Source organism: Lithobates pipiens, unplaced genomic scaffold (genome assembly GCF_037356315.1).
Source record: "Lithobates pipiens isolate NorthernLeopardFrog02 unplaced genomic scaffold, aLitPip1_a1.2 Scaffold_25, whole genome shotgun sequence".
Taxonomy (NCBI): domain Eukaryota; kingdom Metazoa; phylum Chordata; class Amphibia; order Anura; family Ranidae; genus Lithobates; species Lithobates pipiens.
In genome coordinates, this window is record NW_027507787.1 from 151,101,633 (window position 1) to 151,127,910 (window position 26,278).

Here is a 26,278-nt window from a genome sequence, read left to right on the forward strand (position 1 = left end):
GGCACTTATACGGTGTTCGCTGGTGAAAGGGTTAACTAGGGGCAATCAGGGAGTTTAAACCATTATTGGGTAGTATATGGGGGTACCTAGCGCTATAAAAACCTGGTGGTGAACCTAAAAAAATAACTAGCTACTTAGCGGCACCAGTGACACTAATGCAGCGATCAGAAAAAAGATTGCTTAGTGACACTGGCAAAAGGGGGTGAAAGGGTTAACTCTAGGGGCAATCAGGAGGTTAAACCTTTATTGGGGGGTGGTAGGGGGCTACCCTGGACCTAACACTAACTGCCCTGACAGTTTCTACTTTTACAACTGACACTAAATGCAGTGATCAGAAAATAAATGATCACTGCAATTAGTGACACTGTGACTGGGAGGGGGGGCAGGGGCGATCGGGGGGGTGATCGGGGGGGGGGGGGTTTGTGTGCCTATGTGTGCCTACATGTCAGTGTAGTGTTGGTGCACACTTACTTTCTCTCTTCTCCTCGCAGTCCGGTCAAAAAGACCGCCCCGAGGAGAAAGACATCATTTCCTCCCTGCCTGTGTTTACTATACACAGCGGGGGAAGCTTCTCATACGCCAGGAGCGATCGAGAGGGGATGGCCAGAAACCAACGGCCATCCCCTCATCCCGGATCGCTCCTGAAGCGAAATGGACCACCGCATCCAGCGGGACCCCCCACCCGCTGGAAGGCAAGCACGTACATGTACGTGCTTGTGCCTGTACATGCCATTCTGATGACGTACGTTGGCATGCGGCGGTCCTTAAGTGGTTAATGTATAGGATGAATTAAGGTGAAAAATCTAAAGGGTTTACAACCACTTTAACAAACTGAAGAGCTATATGGAGGAATCAGGCCCTCTTTTATACTACTAGTGATCCTTCTAGTCATTACTAAGGATCCACATTAAGGAATCAGGACCTCCTTCTCCCTGCTGGTGACCTCTCTAGTGATAACTAAAGATCTATAGAGGAACCATGACTCCCTTCCCCCTGCTGGTGACCCCTCTAGCGATAACTAAAGATCTATAGAGGAAGCAGGACTCCCTTCTCCCTGCTGGTGACCTCTCTAGTGATAACTAAAGATCTATAGAGGAAGCAGGACTCCCTTCCCCCTGCTGGTGACCCCTCTAGTGACAACTAAAGATCTATAGAGGAACCAGAACTCCCTTCCTCTTGCTGGTGACCTCTCTAGTGATAACTAAAGATCTATATAGAGGAATCAGGACCACCTTCTGCATGCTGGTGATTCTTCTGGTGTTTACTAAATATCTATATAGAGGAATCAGGGCCTCCTATCTCTTGCTGGTGAGCCCTAGGGAAGTACCCCAGAATTCCTATTTCTAGCTCCACCTTCAGACCACAATGTTTTCTCCTTTTTTAATCATCTGGAATAATCACCCCAAAATCCTTTTCCTCTGTAGTTCTGACCAACACTGTACCCCCAGTATTGCACTCTATCAGAGGAATCTTTTTTTCTTAGCTGCATTATTTTGCATTCTGCAGACTGCTATGCTATGTCCATCTATAAGTAGCTGAGCCCACATGGCTCCTCATCAGCGTCCTTCCACTATGATGCTCCGCGGCGAAGGTGCCTGATGTCCAGCCAGGAGTAAGCTGGCACGGTCTTGCCCTCTGACTCGTTTCTCTCCCTGTGTTCTCCAGGCACTTTGAAAAGCCACCTCTCACTTCTGATTCTGGAGAAAGATCAAGAGAGGTAGCATGATGTTAACCAGATTCTCCCTTTTATCTGAATATATCTTGTGACACGGCAGTTGCTGGAAGACACACAGCTCAGAGAGAGAGAGAGAGAGAGAGAGCGAGAGAGAGAGAGAGAGAGAAGAGAGCGAGCTGGCTTTGCATTCAGAGAAGAGAGGTATACCTGCAGCTGACACTCTTGTCAAAGGAAGATGAAGAGCAATCGCACTGGCTTTTGTGTCACTGAAAGGAGATGCAATCTCCCACCGACATCACACGAGGAACAATGGGCTCCGGCTTTGAATTGCGCATATAGAGTACCAGATCGCTGCATGAGCCCGCATGACACTGTCAGTTGATATTTATAAAGTTGGCTGCCAAGAAAAACAAATTACTTGTTAAAGTCCCAAGTTGTGAGTATAAACGATACACAGCAACTTTCTCGGTTACGCTAAGATCCACCCTCACCTCCATCCGAAATATTCCTGGCTATCAATCTGCAATACAAAACTGAAGTGTTAATGTTCGATAGACATGTGTTATTTGTTTTCTTTATATATCGAAATTCAAACCAAATTTTTGTTATTCATCCAAATCTATGAATCATAATAGTAACACATTTAAACGAATCTGAAATAAACAATATCAAAAACTATTTAATTTGTATTCATTTGTTTCATTCCTTGTGACTTCAGAGAGCTTTGTAAGTTTGATAATATGCCACCCTCTGTATTGTTAAAATCGGCCAAAGTCAAAGTCACAAAACATGAAAATCTCATTGAAGTTGCAAGCAAGTCACAATGCAACGTTGTATTGGAAGTTGCATGACTTTGGGGTCCCAGCAGTGTGAACCGAGCCTTATGCCGCATACACACGACCGGACTTTCCGGCAGAAAAGGTTCGACAGTCTTCCCGATGGAGTTCCGGCAGACTTTTAATGGAGTTACGATGGACTTCAGACCGAACGGACTTGCCCACACACGAACGGACCAAAGTCCATTCATTTTGAACGTGATGACGTTCGATGGGACCAGAAAAGGAAGTTCAAAAGCCAGTAGCCAATAACTACCCTAGCGTCGTATTTGGTCCACCGGACCAGCATACAGACAAGCGGTTTTCCCGATAGAAATTCATTCTGTCGGAGAGATTTAAAACATGTTCACTTTCTAGGTCCGTCTGAATTTTTGAAGAAAAAAGTCAGATGAAGCCCACACACGATCGGAATATCCGACGGAATAATTCCGTCTGACCTTTTCTGCCAGAAAGTTTGGTCGTGTGTACGCACCATTATTGTTTCAATCTTTCAAAATAACTTTTGGAAATACAAATAGATTCGGCACAATGGATATATAAAACAAAACTGAATATACAAAACAAATTCCAAAAATGAATAATTTTAACATAACGAATATAACAAAATGAAATGATTGACTCAACAAATTAATCCCAAATGAAATTGAACACATTTTTTGATCCTGCACATCTCTAATGTTTAATTTTTATGAATCACTTATATTGTTTGTCGCTTCAGTACCCTCTCTATACTATCATAGCTACCGGGGTCTTCATGGCTTATGAAAAAAAGAAAGTCTGATGTATTTTGATCCAGAACATGAAGATCACATAATAGGCTCAGTTCACAAATCTAACACACCAGGATAAGGATCCTTATTTTCAAAACAGTGACAATTTTCAGCTGGGTCCAATGAGATTGGAAAATTACAGTCACATGGCTAAAATAAAAACCCTAAAATAAAAACATAAACATTCTCCTGACAGGCTCCATGGCAGCATACGTGTGGGTTAGCCCCTCCTCCATCATTACCCAATAGGACCCTACTCCCATAAATCTTTGCTCCTGGCTGCTATCCGTGTTCCTTTTTTGTCCTCCTCTGTAGGACCAGGTGGTTTTCCTACCTCAAGATAACTTCACGACTAGGGATGAGCCGAACACCCCCCGGTTCGGTTCGCACCAGAACTTGCGAACGACCCCCGCGTTCGGTACGAACGTTAGAACCCCATTGAAGTCTATGGGACTCGAACGTTCGAATTGGAAAGTGCTAATTTTAACGGCTAATATGCAAGATAGTGTCCTAAAAAGGGTTTGGCGACCTGCCTCCTGCCTCAGGGGACATGGGTCACTGCAAAAAAAAGTTTTAAAAACTACCGTTTTGGCGGGAGCACTGATTTTAATGACGATTAAAGTGAAAAAAAAAAAGTGAAATATTCCTTTAAATATGGTGCCTGGGGGGTGTCTATAGTATGCCTGTGAAGTGCCACGTGTTTCCCGTGTTTAGAACAGTCCCTGCACAAAATGACATTAAACGGAAATAACACCATTTAAAACTGCTTGCGGTTTTAATGTTATATCTGGTTCCTGCAATATGGTTGAAAATCATTCAGAAAAATGGCATGGGTAGCCCTCCCTGCCCATTACCAGCCTATTTGGGTCTTGTACACATATTAAGGGGAACCCCGTACCCATATTAAAAAAAGGAAATGCGTGTGGCCCCCAGGCCCTATATACTCAGAACAGCAGTATACAGGCGGTGCAAACAAGACAGGGACTGTGTAGGTTTGTTGTGTTAAGTTGAATCTGTTTGTCATTTTCAACCGGTACATTTTTAAAGTGTAGCTCCAGTCAAAAAAAATATCTTTAAGCTTTTTGGAAAACATAGGGAAGGGTTATCACCCCTGTATAATTTGTTTTGTCGTCCATCTTTTTTCATCTCACTTGCTGCTGTCTCCTTGCGTTTGCAAGTAGGAGATGTTTGTAAGTTGGATGTTTGAAAGTAGGGGCCTGCCCTATATTATAGCGGTATGTACTGGGTACAGAGCACGCAGACAGCACGCACTATCTCCTAACACTACTGACTGCAAGCTCTATTATTAACCACTTGTTAGCCCAATGTTTGCATAAAGTGAAAGATGAAGTTATGCTGAGTAAATAGATATCAAACATGTCACTCTTCAAAATTGCACATGCCCGTGGAATGGCGCCAAACGTCGCTACTTAAAAAATCCCCATAGGCGACGCTTTAAATATTTTTTTACTGGTTACATGTTTTGAGTTGCAGAGGAGGTCTAGGACTAGAATTATTGCTCTCGCTCTAACATTCTCGGCGATACCTCACATGTGTGGCACATGCGAGCACATGGGGACATGGGCGCTTTAATTTTTATTTTATTTTTTTATTGTTCATTTTACTTTATTTAATTTGGTTTGACATTTTTTTTCCCAAAAATATATTTTTGATCACTTTTATTCCTATTACAAGAAATGTAAACATCCCTTGTAATAGGAATATGGGGTGACAGGTCCTCTTTACAGTGAAATCTGGGGGGTCAATATGACCCCACATCTCACCTCTAGGCTGGGAAGCCTGAAATAAAAAATAAAAAAAAGATTCTGGCTTTGATTGTACTGGCGAGTTGGTAGAAGCACCGGAGGGCGGTGAGGGGTGGGGGGCGTCTATGGCTGGGTATTTCAGGGTATCACCGAGTATGGCTGGGTATCTCTGAGTATGGCTGGGTATGGCAATTTATGGCAGGGTATTACAGAGTATTGGCGGGGTATTGGCGGGGTACTACAGAGTAATAGCAGGGTACTGCAGAGTATTGGGGGTACTGCAGAGTAATGGCGGGTACTGCAGAGTATTGGGGGGTACTGCAGAGTAATGGGGGGTACTGCAGAGTAATGGCGGGGTACTGCAGAGTAATGGCAGGGTACTGCAGAGTAATGGCAGGGTACTGCACTGCAGAGTAATGGCAGGGTACTGCACTGCAGAGTAATGGCGGGGTACTGCACTGCAGAGTAATGGCGGGGTACTGCACTGCAGAGTAATGGCGGGGTACTGCAGAGTAATGGCAGGGTACTGCACTGCAGAGTAATGGTGGGGTACTGCACTGCAGAGTAATGGCGGGGTACTGCAGAGTAATGGCGGGGTACTGCAGAGTAATGGCAGGGTACTGCAGAGTATGCACTGGTATTGCAGAGTATTGGCAGGGAATTGAGGGGTTAAATTCGGTGAGCAGCGATGTGGGCACTGCAGATGCAGCCCACATCGCTGCTGACACCGATCTCTTTCCCCTCCGCTGTACCGATCGGTACAGAAAGGGGAGGGAGGAACAGGCGTCATAACATGACGTCGGTTTGTTTCCAAGTGATCACTCCGTCATTTGACGGAGCAATCACGTGGTAAACGGCCGCTATGAGCTATGAGGTCACGGATGCGCACACCTCGGGGCACGCGAGAGCAGAATTCTGGGAGGCCGTTAATTAACGGCCTCTCTGAGTTAAACAACCGCCCTGAAGCCGTTAATCGGCAATGGGCAGTTGTTAAGTGGTTAAAGCTAGATCACTAGCTATATAGGTGAGGTGAATATAGTGGTGTATACTGCAGTCAGGGCACAGACAACAACCACTACACAGCAGCAAGATAGGAAATCAGCCAAAAACGATTGGTGTGTACTGTGTTGAAGGTACACAGAACACCCACTGCTTCAGATGCAAAGTAACACACTACAGGAGGCCGCCTTAAAGGCGGCCTTATATAGTGTGGGGCGTGCACTACACAGCCTGAGCTATGATTGGCCACAGGATGCCTGTGGCCAATCATGGCTCTCCTCACTGCCGGCGCTGCGATTGGCCAAGCATGCGGGGTCACAGTGCATGCTTGGCCAATCGTCGGGCAGCAATGCACTGCGCCAACGCAGTGCATTGTGGTCCGCGCGCGCGTCACTCGAATTTTGACGCGAACGGCCAAAACGTTCGGAATTCGCCGAACGCACGAACAGCCAATGTTCGAGTCGAACGTACGTTCGACTCGAACACGAAGCTCATCCCTATTCACGACGATCGATCGGGCCGAATGAGTTATGTTCCTCCGATAGGCCCTGACTGTTAAGCAGGGTATGGAGTGTAAATGCAGAGTAACGCTGAAGAAAGGTTTCTGCTTACCCAAGTGTGCATGGCTTGTTTACCTGTTGCTATGGGCGGCCATTATCTGCTGGGAGGTCTGGTGTGTGTGTGTCCAGTTCATACGGCCAGGTGAACGTTGGTGGAGTGGTGAGTTTTATGTCCATCTATGGCAGCAGTGTTTTTGTGTTGATTTTTTAATCTTTTTTCTATGTCCTGTGTATAGCATAGTTCCTGTGCTGTTTGCTGACACTTCCATGTTCCAGCAAAGCACTCTCTCCTGTTTCCGGGTTGCGCGGGCATTCTGCGCGTGTGCGAACCCGATGTGAGAGCGAGGCTTGGTGTTCGCGCTCGCGTCTGAGGTCGGTAATGACGTCACGGGCACCACTTTTAAAATCATCTGAGAGCTGTCATAGCCCTGGGAATGTTCGCAGAGGATACAGCGACTTTCTGGGGCTGACAGCACAGCGGTTTGAGGTAAGGGCAGTCCCTTATGTTAGGGATGTATTTTGCCTTTATATTTTTTTGGCTGAAAATAATTTTTATTTAATTTTCTTTTGGCTGCAGTGTCTCTATTGGTCTTATTGGTGATATGGATGCCTTATTGCCCCCTAGTGCCCAGCCCGCTCATGTTAGGTAGGTTGCTAATGATTTGTGTTGTATATTCTGGAGAGAGTTGAGCATAGGTAGTGAGTGACTGTATGTCCTTTCTTTTTCTGTCTTTTCTGATCTGCCCTTCCAGGTCTGATCCACAGCATAGTTCTTTTACACGCAGTGGATCACCAAATTCACACCGCCATAAATCCTCCTTGATAAAAATTATTCTCGCCCCTCTGCTGCTCACTCTAGTAAGAGGCCAGAAAAATAATGCTGGGGGTGCAGGATGCCTGTTCCATTAGACAAATCTCTATGTGATCATTGCTTTTCTAAAACTGCAGATGAGAGGGATAGTACAGATCAGCGTTTAGAGTCAATGGTAAGATGGGTTGTGAAGGAGTCTCTGCAGGAGAGGGAAGCTCAACAGTCATGTGAGTCCCCATTAGATCTATTAGGTCCTCCAGTGGGAGAAAATTTATTGCAAGAGACGTGGGAATCCTTCCAATCAAGTCGCCACTCTGCTCCCATCTCAGATAGTGAATCAGATGTGGAAGATCCAGGAATAGGATTTGATTATGGATTGGTCCCCTCCTTGGTCAAGGCAGTGAGAGAGGCTCTGAAGTGGGAAGACCCTATCACTTCCCCACCAAAACAGAGGACATTTTTTAAACAGCTCAATAAGGAGCGACAATACTTTCCTTTTCTTTATGATTTGGGTGACATCATCTCTGATGAATGGAGCAAGATGGATAAAAAGAGTTCCATGCAGTCAAAAATTCTGAAGCTGTATCCTTTTAAGGAAGAGGATGTAAAACACCTAGAGTCAGCTCCGCTGGTGGATGCAGCGCTCATGCGTTTGGTGAGATATGTAACTCTTCCTTTGGAAGATACTGTATCTTTTAAAGATCCTTTGGAAAGGCGGATCGATGCAGACTTGAAAAGGATTTACCTGACATCTGGAATGGCATGCAAGCCAGTGCTTGTAATGGCAGCAGTATCTAAGGCCATAAAATACTTGGCTGACAATGTTGAAGAATTCCTGAGAGGTATTTCCATTGAAACAGCTAAAGATTCTCCTATCCAAGAAATCAGAATGGCGTCTGCCTTTCTGGGGGAGGCATCTATTGATGTCATTCGCTTGATGTCTCGGGATATATTGGCAGCTGTTTCAGCATGCTGTGCGTTATGGCTCCGTCCATGGCTGGCAGATCCAGCATCTAAACAGGCTTGGTGCCGAATACCCTTTGAGGGGACATCTCTGTTTGGCAATAAGCTCGATACTGCCATATCCCGGGCCACAGGTGGGAAATCTGTGTTTCTCCCTCAGTACAGACGTTCAGAACCAAAAACGTCCATTTCCAAGGAGGCAGAACGCTGATCGCGCCAGGGAAGCACGCAGCTATATGCCTGGCCGGGAGTTCTCAAGATCATGGAAGTCTAGACAGTTTTCCTTCAAAAAGACCTCAAAAGGTGGTTCGTCTGGTAACCAGGATTCCGCTAAATCCTTTTGAAATTGGGCCCGCTCAAACATGTCAGGTGGGGGCTCGTCTTCTCCACTTCAGGCATCTTTGGGTGGCCTCAATTCGGGATTATTGGACTGTCAAAACAGTATCCTCCGGTCACAAATGGGTTATTGTCAACACCCCAAGATTAAGATTTGTTCCCACAACTCTTCCAGGCTCAGAAGAGAAAAAACAAGTCCCATTGACCTACGTGAACTGTTTACTGGATCAAGGCGAAGCCGTACCCGTTCCAGAAGACGAACGTGGCGAATGCATGTATTCCCCTCTGTTTATGATACAGAAGAAAAACAGCACATGGAGGCCGGAGATAGATTTGACCCATCTCAATTCCTTTATTCGCAAGGAGAAATTCAAAATGGAATCTCTGCTTATGATTAAGCAGTCAGTGCATCTGGGGGACTGGTTGATATCAATCGATTTGAAGGATGCATACTTCCACAATTTAGTTATCTCCACCCTGCAAGATTTTGGGTGGCTTCTGAATCTAGAGAAGAGCCATCTAGATCCAACACAATCCCTCGTCTTTTTAGGGGCTCAGTTCAACACGGTGGAAGGCACTATCTCCCTTCCAGAAGAGAAGGTCGGAGTAATACGAGACAGGATCCATGCAGCCCTTGTGTTGTCTCACCTTTCTGCTCTCCAATGCCTGAAAGTGATTGGCAGAAGGACAGCCACTATTCCCATGGTGAAGTGGGCCCAGTGGCACACTCGACCCTTTCAGAAGGGGTTTCTGCAGCACCAAGTGGTTTCATCCAGCCAGACACAGCGCATACTCCTCACCCGGACTTCCTATCGCGTGTCGTGATGGACAACAACTAGTGGTCCCTCCACAGAGAAATATTTGAGTGGCTTCTGACCTTGGAAGTGTCTCCAGAGGTCGATCTGTTCGCTTCACCGTGCAATCAAAAGATGCCCAAATATTACTCGAGGTTCAGGGATCCTCAGGCATACGGGATAGACGCTCTCACAGATCGTTGGAGGTTTCAGAAAGCGTATGCCTTCCCTCCAGTTCCGGTGATTCTGCAATTCCTTCAGAGGCTCAGAACAGAGAAGGTAGAGATCATTGCAGTGATTCCATTCTGGCCCAACAGGCCTTGGTTCCCTCTGTTGCTGCTCCTCAGCTATCAAGATCCAGTTCCCCTGCCTCTCAGGCCAGATCTACTATCCCAAGGCACGATGTTACATCCGTGCCCATCGTGTCTACACCTCAGGGTGTGGTTCTTGAGAGGGAAAGGCTAGAAGCCCTTGGTTGTCCGGAAGAAGCTATTCCAACCCTTCTTAGTGCTACACGGTAGAGTACTAATAGGGTATACGAACGTATATGGTCCAGATTTTCTGTCCACATGTCCTCAAGAGAAAATTCTTGTAATTCTCCGGCAGTTCAAGATATATTGAGCTTTCTTCAATCAGATCTTGATTTATCCTTGGCAATCAGCTCATGAAGAGTACAAGTATCAGCCATCTCAGCCTTCACGGGAGTTTCGTGGGCAAATCATGCGCTAGTATGACAATTCTTTAAAGGAGCCATCAGGCTTAGACCTCAGAGAAGACCAAGGTTCCCCAAATGGGACCTTCCTTTAGTGCTGGACTTTCTTTCAAATCTTGGAAAAGATCCTGTTGAACCTTTGTCCATGAGAGACCTCACTCTCAAGACTATTTTCTTGGTGGCTATAACTTCAGCGAAGAGAGTTTCAGAGATTAGAAATCTAGGTTCGGAGGAGCCTTTTCTGACATTTTTTCCATACAGAGCAGTATTGATTCCCATGTTAGGGTCAAACCCCAACGTAACCTCAGTCTTCCATGAGAATCAAGAGATTGTGCTCCCTACTTTCAAAACATCAGATAATCAGGATGTTCATCCTCTGGACATAGGCCACACTCTAAAACAATATTTGGAGGTGACGGCTCCGTTCAGACAAATACATTTTCTTTTTGTCCTTCTTCATGGCAAAAACAAAGGAATGCGAGCTTCAGTCAGATCAATCTCTTCTTGGATTTTACAGACCATCCAGAGGGCATACAGAGCAAAGGGCTTCGTTCCTCCTGAGGCAGTGACGGCTCATTCGACCTGAAGTATCTCAAGCTCGTGGGCAGCTTCTCGGCATGTCGCACCTGAAATTATTTGTAGAGCGGTGTCTTGGTCTTCAATTAATACATTTGTTTCCCATTATTGTGTGGAGCCAGCTGCTCTGTCTTCTGTTAATTTTGGTTTACAAGTTTTGTTGGTTGACAATGTTAAATAAATTTTAGTTTTCTTTGCTCAACATTTTGCCCACCCGGGTATGTTTGGCGAGTTATTTCCCACATGTATGCTGCCATGGAGCCTGTCAGGAAAACGGAAAATTTATATTAAATACTTAACGTAATTTTCCTTTCCTGATAGGCTCCATGGCAGCAGGAGTTCCCTCCCAAATGTTTGGAGTAGGCTAGTTATGGAACACGGATAGCAGCCAGGAACAAAGATTTATGGGAGTAGGGTCCTATTGGGTAATTATGGAGGCGGGGCTAACCCACATGTATGCTGCCATGGAGACTATCGGGAAAGGAAAATTACGGTAAGTATTTGATATAAATTTTCAGTTTTTGTTAAGCGTTTTCAACTGAGCCTATTTCTGCAGAAGCACAATTCTCTCTAGTTGCTCTCCCGGACCAAACACTCTTTCACTATGAAGAGAAAAGCAAATGGGTGCAAGATTTATTTCTGTCATTCAGGAATCCATTCTACTTGAGTGTTTTGTAGTGTGAGTCTTTAACCACTTGCCGACTGCCTTACGCCGTTATACGTCGGCAGAAGGGCTCGTACAGGCAGAATCACGTACCTCTACATTGCACGCAGCAAGCTCCGTGAGTCAGGTTGCGGGTCCCACGGACTCGATCGCCAAGGGGATACCCGCAATCGCCTCACAGAGAGGAAGAACGTGGAGATGCTAATGTAAACAAGCATTTCCCCATTCTGCCTAGTGTCACTGATCTCTGCTCCTTGTGATCGGGAGCGGTGATCAGTGTCGTGTCACACACAGCCACCCCCCCTCCCCACAGTTAGAATCACTCCCCAGGACATACTTAAACCCTACACTGCCCCCAAGTGGTTAACCCCTTCATGGCCAGTGTCATTTACACAGGAATCAGTGTTTTTGTATAGCACTCATTGCTGTATAAATGACAATGGTCCCAAAAATGTGTCAAAAATGTCTGATGTGTCCCCCATAATGTCGCAGTCACAATAAAAATCACTGATCACCCCATTACTAGTAAAAAAAAATTGTTAATAAAAATGCCATAAAAGTATCCCCATGTTGTAAACGCTATAACTTTTGCGCAAACCAATCAATAAACGCTTATTGCGTTTTTTTTCCTTTTTTTTATATATTTTTGGGGGATATTTATTATAGCAAAATGTAAAAAAAAAATAGTTTTTTTCAAAATAGTTTTTTTTGTTTATAGCGCAAAAAATAAAAAAACACCAAAAGAAAGCTCTATTTGTGGTGAAAAAAAGGATGTAAATTTTGTTTGGGAGCCACGTCGCACAACCTCGCAATTGTCAGTTAAAGCAATGCAGTGTCGAATCGCAAAAAGTGCTCTGGTTAGGAAGGGGGTAAATTATTCCGGGGCTGAAGTGGTTAATAGACATGTGCAGGATGAAAAAATTTGTTTCGTTTTGTTTCGATTCGTTATTTAAAGGGGTTGTAAAGGTAAATTTTTTATTTTCTACATAGGTTCCTTTAAGCTAGTGCATTGTTGGTTCACTTATCTTTTCCTTCGATTTCCCTTCTAAATGTTTTTTTTTCTTTGTTTTCTTTGTCTGAATTTCTCACTTCCTGTTCCTCCTCAGTAAGCTGTTCAGTAAGCTGTTCTGGCTGACTAACCACCAGCTCGGATGATGGTGAGAAGCTTACTGAGGAGAAACAGGAAGTGAGATATTCAGACAAAGCAAAAAAACATTTAGAAGGGAAATCAAAGGAAAAGGTAAGTGAACCAACAATGCACTAGCTTAAAGGAACCTATGTTGAAAATAAAAAAAATTACCTTTACAACCCCTTTAACTAAATTCATTTAGTTAAATTTGTTACATTAGTTTCGGGATTCATTTCATTTCCTATTCGAATTTGAAAAAATTCGACTGCATTCGAAAAAAAATTCTACAAAATTTGAGAAAAAACTATCAAATTTAAAATAATTCTACCGCATTCGAAAAAATTTGACCAAATTTAAACATAAACTGTATATAACCATTTTCTGAAATTTGAAATTCATATAGAATGAAATCGAATTTGAATAGAAAAAATTGGAATAGAAACGAAAATAGTAGAAAAGAATAGCATAGAAAAACAATAGCACAGAACAGAAAAAAATATTTTATATATATATATATATATATATATATATATATACTGTATATATCATCTTCTGAAATTCGAATTTCATATAGAATAAAAATCGAATTCTAATAGAAAAGATTACAATAGAATAGAAAATAATAGAAAAGAATAGCATAGAAAAACAATAGAACATAATAGAATAGATGGATACATTCTATTAAAATCTTTTCTATTCGAATTCGAAATAATTCTAAACAAAATTCGAATTTCTTATATAATAAATATGAATAGAAATGATTATGATAGAATAGAAAATAATAGATAAACAATAGAGCAGAACGGTTAGGCAGGTAGGTATTTAGGTTCTCCGCAGCTTTTTATAGCGCCAGGGACCCCCATATACTACCACATAAAGCCCCCTGATTGCCCCCTAGTTAACCCTTTCACCAGTGATCACCATATAACTGTTACAGGTGACGCTGGTTGGTTAGTTATTTTTTTATAGTTTCAGGGCACCCGCCATTTATTACCTAGTCTCACTAGTGTACCCCTAAATTTAGGGGTGTCTACTTTCCAAAATGGGGTCATTTGGGGGGGTTTGTGCCATCTTGGCATTTTATGGCCTTCAAAACTGTAACGCCCTTAGAAAGCCTGAAGGCGGTGCTTGGATTTCGGGGCCCCGTACGCGGCTAGGCTCCCAAAAAGTCCCACATATGTGGTATCCCCATACTCAGGAGAAGCAGCAGAATTTATTTTGGGGTGTCATTTCACATATGCCCATGACATGCGTGAGCAATATATCATTTAGTGACAACTTTGTGAAAAAAAAAAAAAAAAGTTTGTAATTTTCCCGCAACTTGTGGCAAAATATAAAATATTCCATGGACTCAACATGCCTCTCAGCAAATAGCTTGGGGTGTCTAGTTTCTAAAATGGGGTCATTTGTGGGGGTTTTGTGCCATCTTGGCATTTTATGGCCTTCAAAACTGTAATAGGTAGTGAGGAGTGAAGTCAAATATTTACGCCCTTAGAAAACCTGAAGGCGGTTCTTGGTTTTCGGGGCCCCGTACGCGGCTAGGCTCCCAAAAAGTCCCACATATGTGGTATCCCCGTACTCAGGAGAAGCAGCAGAATTTATTTTGGGGTGTCATTTCACATATGCCCATAGCATGTGTGAGCAATATATCATTTAGTGACAACTTTGTGAAAAAAAATAAAAAAAAATTAAAGTTTGTAATTTTCCCGCAACTTGTGGCAAAATATAAAATATTCCATGGACTCAAAATGCCTCTCAGCAAATAGCTTGGGGTGTCTACTTTCTAAAATGGGGTCATTTGTGGGGGTTTTGTGCCATCTTGGCATTTTATGGCCTTCAAAACTGCAATAGGTAGTGAGAAGTGAAATCAAAAATTTACGCCCTTAGAAAGCCTGAAGGCGGTGCTTGGTTTTCGGGGCCCCGTACGCGGCTAGGCTCCCAAAAAGTCCCACATATGTGGTATCCCCGTACTCAGGAGAAGCAGCAGAATTTATTTTGGGGTGTCATTTCACATATGCCCATAGCATGTGTGAGCAATATATCATTTAGTGACAACTTTGTGTAAAAAAAAATAAAAAAATTTTTTTTGTCATTATTCAATCGCTTGAGGCAAAAAAAAAAATATTCAATGGGCTCAACATGCCACTTATCAATTTCCTTAGGGGGTCTACTTTCCAAAATGGGGTAATTTGGGGGGGGTTTTGTACTGCCCTGCCATTTTAGCACCTCAAGAAATGAGATAGGCCGTCGTAAACTAAAAGCTGCGTAAATTCCAGAAAACGTACCTTAGTTTGTAGATGTGACAACTTTTGCGCAAACCAATAAATATACAATTATTGACTTTTTTTTTACCAAAGACATGTGGCTGAATAAATTTTGGCCTAAATGTATGACTAAAATTGAGTTTATTGGATTTTTCTAATAACAAAAAGTAGAAAATATCATTTTTTTTCAAAATTTGCGGTCTTTTTACGTTTATATCGCAAAAAATAAAAATCGCAGAGGCAATCAAATACCATCAAAAGAAAGCTCTAATTGTGGGAAGAAAAGGACGCAAATTTTGTTTGGGTACAACATTGCATGACCGCGCAATTACCAGTTAAAGCAGCGCAGTGCCAAATTGTAAAAAGACCTCTGGTCATTTACCAGCAAAATGGTCCGGTCTGAAAGTGGTTAAAGTGACTTTTTGTCTCCTTTTTACAATATTCCCTTTTTTTCTTGTGGACTCACACGCCAACACATACAACAATTATATACATCAGTCTTAATGAACCCACTTTTTTTTTTTTTTTCCCTCTTTTTTTTCCCTTTTACTAATGTTTTGAACTGAGGTTGTAAACCGCAGACATTATATATGAACTAAGCATATTTCCCTTTAGTGTGTACTTGTCTCAATTAAGAGCACTAAGTACCATTTCTGTTTGCTGGCTCGTTCTTCTGCTATCTAAATGAGTCACATCTGACAAGTTTTCCTGACACCAAGAGAAAAAAAGTTGACAGGGGAGGGAGCTCCAGCACCAAACCTGTGATTAACAGCCTCAGCGCTGTTCCTGTGCACTGTGTTGAACCACCTTTTGGTTTAATTACAGCCTTTTTAGTCTGTTGGGATATGTCTCTACTAACTTTGCATTGGTCAGTTACATCAGAAGGGAGGCAGTGCCACCAGGTGACGTCACCAGGTAGCCTCGCCCCTTACCTATTTAAGAACTGTCAAATGGCGGAGCAGACATTCGGTGGTTAGCCTTCATTGCAGGCTCAGCATTTTCTTTTTTCGAATCCAGCTGTGCATCATGATTGCAATGGATCTACATCTGGGGACATTGTTTTTTTATTAAAGGAATTGCCAAAAACTGCCTCCTGTCTTTATTTATTTTTGATACTTTATATGGTGAATAAGTAGGGGTACAATGTACCCCATACTCATCCACATGGGGGGGGGGGATCTGTGGCTTCCAGATTCCAATAAGCCCACTGCCTGCAGACCCCCACAACCACCACCCAGGGTTGTCGGGAATGTGGCCCTTGTCCCCATCATCATGGCCCCCCACCCCAAAGCATGCCTGCATGTTCAGGGAATGTGGCCTGGTATGGTTCAGGAGGGAGGGGGGCACTTTTGATTTTTCAAGTTTGGGTCCCATCGACTTTATTAGGGTCTGCGTTCGGGTCCGAACTTTTGCGATGTTCAAGAGTTCTGGCATGAACCAAATCGGAGGGGTTTTTGGCTTAACTCAAATTTTAAATGGAGTTTAAACCTGGACTCTGACTAAGCCATGCAAGGACATTCACCCTTTCCTCCTTTAACCACTGTGTGGTCAATTTTGCTGTGTGCTTTGGGTAATTTTCATGTCGGAATGCAAACCTTCTTTCCATTGACAAGTTTCTGGCAGAGGGCAGTAGATTTTCCTCAAGAATTTGATGGTATTTTGCCCCATCCATTTTTCCTTCTATCCTGACAAGTGCTCCAGTCCCTGCTGCAGAGAAACACCCCCATAGCAGGATATTACCACCTTAAACGCACCTTGAAGTTTCTGAGGTCACATGGAAAAAGGTGATATGGTCAGATGAGACTAAAATTAAATTATTTGGCCTCAAAACAAAACGATATGTCTGGTGGAAATCCAATACAGCTCACCAAATAACACCATTCCTACAGTAAAGCATGTAGGTGCTAATATCCTGTTATGGGGCTCAGGGCCGCTGATAGAAATCATGGGGCCTCGTACAGCCTACCTGATGGGGCCCCCTTCAGCTCCACCCCTGGTCCCTCCTTCAGCCCTACCTCAGACTCCACCCCTGGCCCCTCCCCAGACCCCTCATTGAAATGGTCTCTGCAGCACATTACGTCATTGGCGGCATGGGTGGCACTGTCTCTGCAGGCACCCATGCCGCCAAAGCCATATTGTGCTGCAGACAGTGCCACACATGCTGTAATGTGCTGAAGGCAGTGCCACCCATGACACTAATGCCATAACGCATGTGCTGCCTGCCGAAAGTGTCACCCATGCCGCCAATGCCATATTGTGCTGCCATTGGCGGCATGGGGGGCACTGTCTCTGCAGGCAGCACATGTGTTATGGCATTAGCGTCATGGGTGGCACTGTCTGCAGCACATTATGGCATTGGCGGCATGGGTGGCACTGTCTGCAAGCAGCACATGCTTTATGGCCCATAACGCATGTACTACCTGCAGACAGTGCCACCCATGCCGCCAATGCCATAATGTATAGATGTTGCTGCAGTAGTAATGGATCTTGAATCCTCCCCCCAAGCAAGCACATACCTGTGTTAGCCAAGCCCCAGGAGTCAATTCCTCCCTGATCCTGCTGCTGCCTGGACTGAAGTGCGAGTGTCCACAAACTATTCCAGTCAGATGCCTTTTTTTTCTTATAGTTTCATAGTTTCATAGTTAGCAAGGTTGAATAAAGACACCAGTCCATCCAGTTCAACCTGAGTGAGTGTCTACAATTGTCCCTATCCCTGTACACCGCACACTCACATCAGTCCTTACCCTCAAAGAGCCCACAATCCAAGGTCCCCATTCATATAATAGGGCCAATTTTGGACAGAAGCCAATTAACCTAACTGCATGTCTTTGGATTGTGGGAGGAAACCGGAGTACCCGGAGGAAACCCACGCAGGCACAGGGAGAACATGCAAACTCCAGGCAGGTAGTGTCATGGTTGGGATTCTTCTCCCGCCGGCGCCGCCACTCGCCTCACTGCTTCTTCTGGGTTAGGGTTGTTGGGGACGATGTTTGGTCATGGTGGCTGGAGGATTTTTTTTTTTTTTTTACATTAATTAGTTCTCTGTTCATTGTCCCTCTAGTCTTCCTGCTGGAGCACACTCTTTGTGGAATCTTGGACAGGGCACTTGAGACAGAACAGTGGGAGGAAGGGGAGTACTTCCTTTCCTCTCAAGGCCCCCTTTATCCAGTTAGCATTCCAGCGGGCCTGCTAAACACACAGTGTCAGGGAAAATCTAAGCTTCTCCCTATAAGCATATAATTTTTCTGCGTTTAAAAGCATGAAAAGCCATCTTATATAATGCCGGGAAAGCCCACCCATTTATCTCTCCAAGTAACGCAAACAGATGCTGGTATCATCTCAGCCAAGTGGCTTTTATTTATACTAAACACATCGATAACAAAAGAGGCTGCTGACTTCAGAATCAGCCAATCAGACACTTGTATTCATTCAAAAGAACCAATGACACACATGCATATATTCAAATAGAAATACAGTAGTGACATGTGCAGACGGTGGTGTGCAAAACCATGCGGCAAGCACATGGTTTCAAACCCAACCGTTTACCCATTCCCACTGCTACCAGTGATGCAAGCCATACCAAACTATGGCCCAGTGGGCCATAATTTTATATGGTTATACTGTAGTTTCCAAGTACACAGATATGCTTACTCAGGAGTTTAAATGTGATTGCCATGGAGTGGCCAGTTCCTTGGTGAGGCATAAACAAACATCCTTAAAAGAGCAAAACAGATCCACGTGTCCACGGGGAGGTTTCCTCATCCAATGGTCTTCCACAGGGGCCGTATGTGTTAATATCCTCACACGAGCGTATTACGGCAAAACTGACACTGGGGGACATCTGACAACATACATTAATAAAAAAAAATCCACAACAGCTCCTCCTCTTTGTTATATGCTCCCATGTGTCCCTCAATGAAACTTGATCTTCTTCTTACACCTGGAAATGAATCAGTCCTTACAGTCCATAAGAGTCCGTAAATAAAGGAAAACACGGCTTGACATGTAGACTCTGTTCTTTGGGAGGAATGGCTTATAGGGAGGACATAACATGGTGAGCTGTAGTAATCGCCGGTCGGTCTGGGATCCTCTGTGTTTTGTACGTCAGTTGTGCTTGGGGGAGTCTCATCTCGGTGAGGAAGATGTGGTCATCTGCCCGGGCTCTGTTCACTTGTCCAATCAGGCAACAGGAGCACCTCATCACGACATATAGAAGGAATAGAAATAAAAACAACATGAGTATATATACCCCTACTTCCTTCACCCATGATCCGATTGAAAATAAAAAATCCCCCAAGTTTCCCAAGGCCTTAAAAGGATTCCAACCTTCACTAGTCATAGCTCTGGCTTTGCCTTGCAGGGATCTAACCTTATCTATACGGGCTGAACTTGTCACTAGTATCCCCGATCCAGGTATAACAATATTTACTTATGAATTCCCAGAAACCCCCCTTGGACTGTACGAAATTCCTTGTAGCTTCAACAGTTACATGAAACGTCCCATCCTCAATGGATGAGAAATTGTTTCATAAGCTCAAGCCCCCACTGTGTATAAGAAATTCCCTTCTAGCTGTCCCTGCCATTCTTACCTTCTCTTGCACCATCAAATCCTCACGATTGGCCATGACATAAGATGCTGGCATGAGTTTCACCAGCACACATGAACCTCTTGCCTTAGGGAAATTACCTTATAAGCTGTAGATCCGCATTAATACCAAACTAAAGTTTAAACACACTTGTGGGATATCTAGTTGTCCTGATACCAAAGCTGGCAAGAACCAGAGCTATTGTTAACATTTTTATTAATTTTATCCTCTAGAAATGTATCATTAAGTTCTATTGACAAGTGTCTAGATTTTACTAGTTTGTCAAAACTCCTCATACCAATATGATCATCACATATAGCATGTGCTGCCGTCATCACTGGGGCACTAGAGCTCAGTGGAGACTCAGAGTAGACCCAACCATGTGTCCTGTTCAGTTTCTTAGCTTGTTAGAAATACACTTTAAAAATATAAATAAACAAAGATACTTCTCATCCTTTGGTGTAGTTGAGAAGCTTCTTGCAGTGGCTGGCCCGGTCTCGTTCCTCAAGCTTCTTTACAATGACCCAGTTACCTGGTTAGAAAGAATGTAAACTGGTTATTGTGTCAGGGTCCAGGAGGGACTCCTGAACCCTGTGGTGGACCTTTTGAAGTTCATTTTACAGTGACTGCACCTACCCCATCAGCTGAGAATGTCGACAGCTGCTGAGGAAAGTACAACTCTGGTTTTGGTTGACCTCCAAACAAACCTCATATGGCAATAACCCAGACATGTGGGAACTTAATGACTGTGGTCACTGCATCTTACCATCTGGGGAGTAATACCTGGAACCATTGAAAAAAAGGTTCTCATGGGAGCATCCTTCACCAGACTGCTGACTCAAATTCCAGGTAGAATTAGAGCGGTTAGTATATTGGATTGAAAATTCTTCATTCTCACCACTCTCATCCCCCCTTGTTTTCCTCCTCATTACAAACTGGAGGAAGACATGCAGGGTTTGAATGGTGCAGAAAAAACTGTGAAATAGCCTATGATACCTTTATCTTCTTATACACCTGCTTTCTATGTACATACACTTTCAGAAACTCCTTGGACCTGAAAAGATACTTTTAAACAAAAGTTATTACTCTATCCTTCACATTTAATCTGCAAAGAATGGTAAACAATACAACATTTGTGTACATTGGTAAGTTATCACTGACATTCCTCAAAACCGATAATAACTCCAAAATATTTAAAAACACACACTAGAAGTACAAAAAAAACTTATAGTTAAAGCGAGTCTTGTCATCCATTGAAATTCAGTGCAAAGTAGAGATTTCACTCAAAACCAAAATTCAATACAAAAAACGCAATAGCTCTACTGAAAAGTATGTAAAAAGTGCAAAAACAGAATTCACTTAAAAGGAAATGGTGCCTTAAACTGCACCTCTATAAACCAAAATAGCAATTCCACTCAAACACAGAAAATGGCAGCTGGGACAAACTAAAATCAAGACATGGTCACATGGTGACTACAAGAAAAGCCAGGCCACAACAAAATGGCGCATTTTTCCGCCAAAACCAAAATTTCTTCACTTAGCTACACAAAATTCTCCTCACAAAACTACACATTTGAGAGACCACATGAACACTTACAAACATTTTAGGCAGCCATGACAAACCAGGATTTCTCCCTACAAAAACTGAGACATCAAAATTAACACTTATCCCTAGACAAACACTTTAGGATATGTCAATTAGGGCCCATACTAAAATATAGGCATATTTAACTAAACAATGTTGGGTGGCACAGTGGTGTAGTGGTTAGCACTCTCGCCTAGCAGTAAAAAGAGTCGCTGGTTTGAATCCCAATTATGACACCACCTGCCTGGTTTCTGCATGCTCTCCCTGTGCCTGTGTGGGTTTCCTCCCACACTCCAAGGACATGCTGGTAGGCCAATTGTCCTCTGTCCAAAATTGGCCCTAGTATATGAATGCAAGCCGGGGACCCTGGACTGTGGGCTCCCTGACTGACATCCTTGATGAAGCATAAGCAAACATCCTCAAAAGAGCAAAACAGATCCACCATGTCCACAGGAAGGTTTCTGCATCCAATGGTCTTCCACCAGTGTCTGTATGTGTGAATACCCTCACATGAGCGTATTACAGCAAAACTGACACTGGGGGACATCTGACAAGATACATTAATAAAAATTTCCACAACAACAGCAAGAAGAGCAGGAGAAGGAGGATTGTGTCAGCATGGATGTAGAGGATAACACTTAAAACCAGCCTTCAAGGGATGGTTTTAAGTCCCCAGAAACTCAAGGAGTTGTACGTGGCTGGGAGGAGGTAGTTATGGATCATGTGATCCTTAGTAACACAGAGGATTCAGAATCAAATGCCTCTGTAAGCTTATACTGTATGGCCTCCCTGATTCTGCAAAGCCTGTGAAAGGACCCTAGGATTCGTGGTATCAAGGAGAGGAATCATTACTGGCTGGCAACCCTTCTTGATCCACGTTGCAGAACTCATCCTGCCTTCTCTGAGTGAGCAGAGGATGAAACATCTTCAGGAGGCCTTAAAGAAAGGTTTGTGCAACGCATTTCCAGACCCTGGGAGGTTACCATTTCCTGGTGCTGGACAACGTGTCGCTGAGGCTTCCTTCAGTCAGAGGAAGAACAGTGGAGGTGACGGTGGATGTCTGACCAACTTGGAGACCTTTCCAACAGAGCATCCACTGGGTTACTGGGTCTTGAGGATGGACCACTGGCCAGAACTTTCTCAATATGCAATTGAGCTACTGCCCTGTCCTGCATCCAGAATGCTTTCTGAGCGCACATTCAGTGCTGCTGGAAGGTTTGTAATGTATCAAAGACTGTGTCTGTCCACAGACTCCATTGATAGGCTTGCATTCATAAAAATGAATTAGTCTTGGATCAGCAACTATCAAGGACCTGATGCTGATGTAACTGACTGAATTTTATATGGATGTGGGATCATTTGAAGACTGCCTATGCTGACTATCCTTTTCTTCCTCAATCTTGATGATGCTAGCTTCCAACAATATTTTTAATTTAGGGCACCACCATCACCACCCAAGGTCCAATTTAACATGGGCATGTAATTAGAATTTTTGATATAATGGGGTTGTTTTACAAAAGACAAAAAGACTGCACACTTTGCAAAGTGCAGTTGCTCCAGAGCTTAGTAAATGAGCAGAAGCCTTGCTGACTTCCATCATCCCATCATGTGCAAGCAAAAACGCAACTTTTTTACTTTCCTTGCACAAATTGGGTACTCTTTGCAAAGTGAAGTCTTACCTCATTTACTAAGCTCTGGAGCTACTGCACTTGCAGAGGGCAGCTGCACTTTACAAAGCACACAGTCTATTTACCTTTAGTAAATCAACCCCAATATTTCACAGCATGGCCCATTCCTGCGCCCAACAAGAGTATCTGTGAGGGGTTACAATGTCGTGGCACCACCACCCAAGGTCCAATTTTTCTGACCCTGTTTAGCAGGGGGATGTAGTTACAATTTGTAATATAAAATTTCACAGCATGGCCTGTTCCTGCATCCAACAAGAGTTTCTGTGAGGAGTTACAGTGTTGTGGCACCACCACCAGCACCACCGAAGGTCCAATTTTTCTGCCCCTGTTTAACAGGGGAATGTAATTACAATTGTTGATATAATATTTGAATGCAGGGCCCGTTCCTGTGTCCAACAAGAGTAACTGTGAGGGCTTACAGTGTTCTGGCGCCACCAAAACCAAAGGCCCAATTTTTCTGCCCCTGTTTAACAGGGACATGTAATTGCAATTCTTGATATAATATTTCACAGCAGGGCCCATTCCTGTGCCCAACAAGAGTAACTGTGAGGCCTTACAGTGTTCTGGTACCACCAACACCTAAGGCCCAATTTTCTGCAGAGTATATAGGGCAGGCTGTATAGTAAATATAGCAAGTACTAATATCACTGGAAAAACACACGAAACACAAAAATATTCAGAGTGTCCCCCACTGATCCCAGCGCCCTCCGAAGTAAGTCAAAAATAATCACTAACAAGCTGCTATCATATAAGAAACAAATCACAAAAATATATAGTATATAACATCCATCAACTTGTTACCCCATATATACCATATTGACAGCGCTGAAATTTTTTTTTATTTAAATAAACAATAAACTAATAACTTTTAAAGAGGATAATACTTCTATGATTAGAAATAGAAGTCACTAAAAATGTTCAGAACAGTCCCAAACATATAAGCCTGAGTTTTCAATTGAACGTTCACACTCTGGACAATCAGGAAAAAGAATCCGTCTCCAAGAAAAGAACCACCAGTGCATGAAGAGTCTGACAGTCGGTGACACCCCTTATGGTAATCCACTCACCAGACCCCCAAGGGTTAACAGGCACTTCGTTACGACTGCTAAGGTAATCTCACTGGTATCCCTCTGGAGAATCTTCTTGTCACACCACCACTCAAAAGTTTCTCAACCTCAGATTCCCTGATATCCCACCGGTAAAGGTTCACTTGGTTCTCATTTACAGCAACGGATTCATATATAGGAAACGACAAAACATAGATTCCATAGTGCAAAACTGTTTTATTATTTAAAACTCTCGTGCGCATTAAAACATACGTACACAATCATAAAAAATCTCTCTCAAAGATGTCACTGGCAGCACGATCAGAATAGTCTCACCGCAGCCCTGAGCGTATTGGATCGAATGCAGGCTCAGCTTCCACGGCGGGTCCCGGGTAACCACTCCAATCGACTGCTCTGTAGTGACGTGTAGCTGCCTGGTCATGCCCATATGCGTTTCGTCATCACGTCTTCGTCTGTGGGCGTGGCCAGGCAGCGCAGCTCATACACTTAAATATAACAAGGGGCGGGGAGTCGGCACATGGTTACGCCTACGTCCGACCTCCTCACCTCCCTCATTCAATGCGGAAATGATTTGGCATCGCCGTACGAGCGATTGCCATGACAACGAGCCCAAACAAATAAAAAACAAAAGGACTTTCGCTTCTCATTTAAGCTCAATGTGAGAATGATTAGGTCCCGCCGTGCAAGCAGTCGCCCTGCCAACGAGACTACCCACACAGAGAGCCAGAAGAACTTTCCCTTCTGACAGACTCAAACAATATATGTCATCAGGTACCTTATATTAATTTGGACAGGTCATCTCATCATTAGTGATGGACGAACGTTTCGCCCGGCGGTCGTTTCGCGGCGAATTTCCGACTTTCGCCGTCCGCGGGTTCGAACGCCTTTTTCCGTCGTTCGCCCCGGCGGACTTACGTGTTTAATGTATACAAGAACTTTAACCTTTCGTGACACGTTTATCATGTGTTACAGGACAACCAATTGAGACATGACAGCTCATGGACACTTGGACATTCCCCCAACCTATAAATACACCCGATCCGGTGGCCATTTTACATTCTTTCTTCTGTCACTGTAGGGAAAGGATCCTGTGTGGAGTAGGGACAGAGAAAACGCTAGCTATTTGGTACACAAAAGTTCTTTTCAGGACTGGTATAGGTGTTAGGTCAGCAGCCTGAGTTTCTTTTGTCAGTTTAGATAAAGGGACAGAGCGCTGTATGCTGCTATTTTAGGGACAGCTCAGCCAGATTAGTCTTTCTTCATCATCATCATCATCATCATCATTAGCTGTTACTATCAGGTCCACAAAAGAGCTGTTCCAGCTAATCGTTCCAGCCTACTCTTTTTTGCCAATTTGTATAGGGACAGGCAGGAAGCAGTGTGTCAGGCAGTGAGGATAATTTTAAAGACTTGCTGTTACTATTAGTTCCACAAAGGTTCTTTTCAGGACTGGTATCAGTGGTACGGTAATAGGCTTGTACACGTATAATATTCTTTCTTCCAAATATAGAAAGAATATTATACTTGACTGCTGCCCTTCTGCTGCAGTCTGCTAATCATTCACAACTCACTTGTTCCACAAAGCTCTTTATCAGGACTGGTAACTTGGTCTGTCTAGGGTGCTACGGTACATAGGCTTGGGTGCGGTACAGTCTGCTGTTCTGTAAGGACCGCTATCGGTCCACAATACATAGGGTTGCCGTGCACTACTGCTGACCGCTGCCCTATACTGCAGCAGTCCTTCAGCGGTATAGGGACTGACGCACAGTCTGCTAAACACTAATACACAACCTGCTTGGTCCACAAAAGTTCTTATAAGGACTGGTAACTTGGTATAGGGTGCTACGGTACATAGGCCTGAGTGCGTTACAGTCTGCTGTTCTGTAAGGACCGCTATCGGTCCACAATACATAGGGTTGACGTGCACTACTGCTGACCGCTGCCCTATACTGCAGCAGTCCTTCAGCGGTATAGGGACTGACGCACAGTCTGCTAAACACTAACACACAACCTGCTTGGTCCACAAAAGTTCTTATAAGGACTGGTAACTTGGTATAGGGTGCTACGGTACATAGGCCTGAGTGCAGTACAGTCTGCTGTTCTGTAAGGACTGCTATCGGTCCACAATACATAGGGTTGCCGTGCACTACTGCTGACCGCTGCCCTATACTGCAGCAGTCCTTCAGCGGTATAGGGACTGACGCACAGTCTGCTAAACACTAATACACAACCTGCTTGGTCCACAAAAGTTCTTATAAGGACTGGTAACTTGGTATAGGGTGCTACGGTACATAGGCCTGAGTGCAGTACAGTCTGCTGTTCTGTAAGGACCGCTATCGGTCCACAATACATAGGGTTGCCGTGCACTACTGCTGACCGCTGCCCTATACTGCAGCAGTCCTTCATTGGTATAGGGACTGACGTACAGTCTGCTAATCACTAACACACAACCTGCTTGGTCCACAAAAGTTCTTATAAGGACTGGTAACTTGGTATA